This window comes from Dromaius novaehollandiae, chromosome 1 (assembly GCF_036370855.1).
Source record: "Dromaius novaehollandiae isolate bDroNov1 chromosome 1, bDroNov1.hap1, whole genome shotgun sequence".
Classification (NCBI taxonomy): Eukaryota; Metazoa; Chordata; class Aves; order Casuariiformes; family Dromaiidae; genus Dromaius; species Dromaius novaehollandiae.
In genome coordinates, this window is record NC_088098.1 from 18,586,792 (window position 1) to 18,592,616 (window position 5,825).

Consider the following 5,825-nt stretch of genomic DNA (forward strand, 5'->3'; position numbering starts at 1 on the left):
TATTTTAATGTGTACTACTTCCTAGCTTAATTACCTACAGCAAGTGGAATTCTATTAGTAGTAGTAGATGGGACATATAAAACCACTATTCCCCCATATATTATTTCAGTTATGCCCAACCATTTTGGCCTGAAAAGCCAAGTACCATAAGGGCAGCAAAGCACAGGACATGTACCACAGCTTTGAGAGGGAGCTCTGGGAACAGCTGATGGACGTGACCATAATTTCCAGAGGTCTCAGTGGTGCACAGGTGGGCTGGGAGTGATAGGGGCCGGGAAGCTCTGCCCTGGGCAACTGGAAGATGTTTGCTGCATAACCCTTGCTGCCCTATTTCCTTGCAGAGCCCAGGACTTTGACGTACCCAGCAGCCCTCACACCAGCAGAGCCCTCTAAGTGACATAACCCTGGGACTGACAAGGTTTTGAGCTGCTTACAAGCTAGCTATGGCTCAAGGGCTGCAGATTAATCTCCTCTCTTCTGACCCTTTTGAGTACAAATTCCAGGGTGTTTGGCATCACTGTCCTCTGCATACATGACTTCCTTAGGAGCTGATAAAGCAGTGTGAAGTTTTTGAACTACAGATATGCACTTGTATAGTCAGGGCCTAATTCTACCCCTTGTACACTAGCTTTCTCTAGCTAGAGACCCCAAGAGTGGAGCTTGACACATGAAATGACCGCAAGCAAGGTCTCTGCTCTGCCTGATGAGTAACTGCCAGTCATTCAGATTCATTTGAAATCAACAGCACATCAAGACTTCAGAGGTAAGTTGAATGTACTACTATTTTATATTCACACAGACATGCAGTTCTGTAGTTTGAACTAGTTTTTCAGGCAAGTTAAAACCATTATAGTTCACTACTTCTTAAATGCCTGTACGAATTTAGAAAAACTATGGAAACTTGTCTCAATAAAACGAGGAACCCATTAATAAAAGCAGTGAAAGAATAGGACCTTGAGGCCAGATTTAAAGAGATGCAAATCCTTTATGCCAGTGTAGTTGCAAGTATCTGAAGTCAGTATGGTGAATTTCTTCCTGTTTGCAATAGCTCAGACGACAATGTTATATATCCATGAAGCAGTTTGGGGGGGTTGCCTGTTTGCTCTCCACTTGGTATCTTACCTTGAGCAAAAAGTCGACCATGTTGGCCTGTAGTTAAAGTTATATACCAATATATGCATATACCACTAAGTCTAAAAAAAGGTAAGGATCCAAACTTGCATTTGTAGTACATTAAAAATAGCTACATTCAGTAGGGATCTTCATGATGCAAAAAATGCAGGGCTGGATTCTTGAGCAGATATACATGCCAATATAATAAAAGTGTTTCCTAAGAATGATTGTGTAGTAAAGTTGCACATGCCCCAATTCATTCAAGATCGAAGCTGTGTGGACATATTGTCATTCTCAGTGATATTGCTGAATTCTACTGATTTAGGATCTGCTGGTACTCTTTTAGAAATCAGTATCACACTAGAATAGACTAACTTAAAAAAAGAAAGAAAAGTATATAGTTCCTCATCCCTGGGAACAAATCAGGGAACAAACTGAAGTCAGAGGATTACCATTTTACTTACCTTTCCTTGCTGTGTTACAGGATTGTTGCACCATCATCTTTCACAAGTTGGAAGCTGTGGATATACGGCACACAAAGTTGCAAATGCTTACACACTATCTACTTGATATCTACTTGTCACTGGGACAAGTACTGGGTCTTGGGAGCACAGAAACCCCTTTCTTCCTCCTATTCAGAGTGCATTTGATAACCAAACAGAAGAGACAAGTGTGTTAGAAGCATCTTTTAAGCTATTTTTAGACTGCCCAAACCCAGTAGGACATCAACAGTTTCTGTCTCACAGCCGACGTGTTTCTTTTGGAATTTTTTTAGTGCAGCAATACTTTTTACTATGGATTTTGCTAACATTTAGCTATATTGAGTAAATGTGCACATACACACACACATGCAGATTTATATATATCAGCTATACACTTACAGATTCTACATATACATGTAAATAATGTATCTATTGCATAGAAAATGTTCATCATCTCTGCTTTGTAAATAAGCTATACAAACAAGTCTGTTCATTTCCCATTATCAGGCTTTAGGCCCAATACAGCAATATGTTATGCATCTCTCTGACTCCACTGGGATTTTCTGGTGCTCAGTGTCTTAGTGAAGATGCTGCATTCCCAGCAGAATTAGGTCTGCTGGGTTTTTTGTTTTGTTTTGTTTTGGGGTTTTTTTTGGTATTGACAGTGAATCAGGCCCTGATCTTGAGAGTCCTTTTGTGCATGGTGCTTACTATGACTCCTTGGCACCAAAATACAGAACAAAATTTATCCCTGTTCTGGGGATGTGGTCAGTATAGCACAGAGCTCTTTTGTACATCCTTTGTAATTCCAGTGCAGTGGCTTCCAAAGCCGGTGTTGAACCCTGATGCAAGCAAGGCAGACTTAAAGTTGCTTTTGCTTGCCATGGTTACCAGTCACGAGGTTGTCTGGTAATTGGAAGTACACTAGGGATAGTACTCACAGGCTCTAGGTCTGTAAGAGTTGCTGCACTGAGCAGCTGTAGCTCTGAGCTTCATCTGGAGCTTTAAGAAAGCTTATCATGCTGCCCTTTCATGCTTTCACCCAAAAGAGCACTAACCAGAGCTGGGTCTTTGAGAGCATGAACCTATGCTCCTGAAGCCAGTGACTTAGGGAAAACTGAAGCAAGTATTTCATCCAGTGCTGCATAGAGGAAAAATAAGATTTTTCCCTCTACATTACAGGGATAGAGAACACCCAACTTCAACTTTTCAGTCAGAGAGTTCAAGAAGCTTTAGAAGACATGCAGCATCCTTGTCCTCTGCTTACAGATAAAGACATTGAGGTATACAGAAGCGAAACAATTTGTCCCAAAGTTACTCAGACTGTGTATAAACTGTCTAACCTAGCGCTGAGAATATGCCCTAGGTAGGACACTGTCCTATCTACCAGTGTAAGCAAGTGAGGATGTCTCTGGGTGCTGCAAAAAAGCTCTGTGAATTCCTTTCCTAACAGAAAACACTGTTTTTTTGTAGCAGAAACATTGTGCAATATTGATCATAGAATGTTTTGCTTTAAAAAAGCAATAATTTTCTCCTAAAATCATTCTGCTAAAATACAAGCCACAGAACACACTGTAAGTTTTACAAAGGACAATTATTTTTCAGACACCTTCCAATGTTTTCTGGCTTCTAATGAGGAATGTTCCACTCAACCTGTAAACAGACTGCAGCTAACAGGAAAACACTCTGTGTATGTTATTTACAAGCAACAACCTTTCAGCTTTTGCTATTCTCTGAAGATTTTTAAAGCATTTCTTAGCTATTTTGCAACATTATACAAATAGAAAAATATTATGAATGACTCTGCTACACCAATGGGAATCTCTGTGCTCTACTGATCAGATTCAAGGAAATGCTAGTCCACCAATCTTGTTGCCGCAGTGGTTACTGATGTTTCTGACTTCATACTTCACCGCATTGCTATTTGTTTGAAGACTGAATTTACCCACAGTCAGAGCCAGCTTAATGTGAAAGAAGAAATTGTTGGGCCTCCTGCTATACATCATTTTTTGATGTATAATCTCAGAGCTCATAGAATTTACCAGTCTATCTTTCCAAACACATATCCAGGGAGTGTGCTGAATGCACAATAAATCCATGCAAGAAGAATGTGTGATTCACAAGTGAAATCTGATGTCTTACATAAAAAGAGATAGAAAACTACTCTACATACTCCACTGCAAATGCCTGCCTGTAAAGAAAAATAATATGCTTAAAAGATTTTACTGGTTTCTGTTCCAGTAGCTTTTATACTAAGGCAATGAAGCTGTGACAGTTTACCACAGTTGTTAGTCTGGGTTAACAGCCCTGTGCCCAGGCCCAGGGGTGCACAGCAGAGGAGATAGACGGGTGCATTTTGTTGCTGAGAGAAAGAGCTTTTGAGAGTAGTTCAGAAACTTCTTTTTCAAACTGATGGATATGTTCTCATCCAAGAAAAGCTGGAAAAATGCTTTACCAGAATGGGGGCTAAGAAAGCTCTATGCTATTTGTCCTATATATACAGTCCTGCTGCCTTTACAAGGACAGATTCATCCTGTTATGGGAAAGGCCTGAATGGTGTAAAAGAGTGACTACGAGTATAGAAGAAATGAGCCAGAAAACAAAGCTGTATACTCCATTAGCACTGCCTAGTACAGTATGTGTTGACTGGCTTTAGTCATGTAAATATGCGGTCCTTACCTACCATGAAGCAAGGCCTCAGCTATTGGGGTCTTTCATACCCAATCTACTCAATATTAACTGAATTTGCCAGAGCAGGCTGTGGTTTCTCTCCCATTTCTGAGTAACCAGTCAATTGTCTCACCTAACGCGTCTCCCAGGTTTTCTAAGCTGACTGACTGAACAGTGCTGGTAATAAATATATATTTCTGAATAACGATCATTATGAGAAAAGAAAAAGCCTTCCAGAATCACCTGGAACGTCGATGTATGACAGCGCTTGTCCCATTCGTACAGTCCTGCTGACTGTACATTGACACATTTATTCTGCTACTGGAAAGGCCTGAAAGATGTGAGGGAGTTACTACAGGTGTAGGAGAAATGAGCTAGAAAGCAAGGGAAATAGTCCCAGACAGCAGAGGTAAGAGCCTGAGGACTAAAAGGATCACAGCAAAGCAAAGGGGCGCTCCAGCTGACCCCAAGAGCTGAAAAAGAGTCAAAGGCGCTTCTGAGAGCAGCTTGAGGTACAGCATGAGAACGGCTGTGCCAAAGGCCTTGAGGGCCGCCAGGAGCCCTGTGATGGCTGGAGGCACCTGTGGAGCACAGACGGAGGAAGGGGAGGGCCCCCTCGCCCTGCGGCAGTGCCCACGGCGACGGAGGGCAGGCGAGGGGGCCGTGGCCCCGGTGCTGAGGCAGGGGAGGGCAGCAGGGCCGGACACCATGGCAGAAAGCAGGGACAGCTGGGGGGGTCTGGAAAGCACCTCTCTACCTGCTGCTGGCTCGGCAGAGCAAGAAGCTGCAAAACTGTGGTGCGAGCACCGGCACCATGGTGGCAAGCAGGGGCCCCTCTGTGCAGACCCTTGCCCCGGCAAGGCCCCGTGCTGCCGGCAGCTCTCGCAGCACTTGGGACCCTCACCTCGTGCCAGCCCCCATCCGCTCCCTTCCCACTGAGGAAAGGGCATTTCAACTGTCAGATTTAGCAATATCTGGGAGTTTCACATCCAAAAGTGAAGAGAGCTGAAGTTCTGAGTAGCTGCTGTTATTGCTCTGGTATACAGCAAATATCCCTAATGCACAAAATCATTGCAAAATAGTGTTTGTCAGCATTGACAAACATTGACGGTCATCAGCCTGGAACAAAACAGCAGTAAAATATGTATGCGAATATGCATTTTTCCCTTCATATTCCAGTATCTTTGCAAAAGTCTATTTAACTCTTTTTCCCCACAAATTAGTAAGAATGTCCCACAGCAACAGTTAAAGTGTTTCTCTGCAAGGCTGTCTTTACCTGTAAGAATTGCTGGCTCAGCCTGCCACTGCTTTATTTGCTCTAAATCATCAGTTTTTACTCAAGTGCTGGGGAGACCTGGTCTTTTGCCATAATTCCTTTTGTTTAAACAAAGTCCTATGTTAAACTAACCACAGAATAGGAACGAAGGGCAGATCCAAGAGCAAAGTCTTGGAAAGAAATGCTTGGCAATAAAGCAAGAGCTATTTCTTTTCCTTCTTTTCCCTTTTACCATCTAAGTGCAGGTTTATGTCATGCTGAATCTCTGCGAATCACTAGAGGAA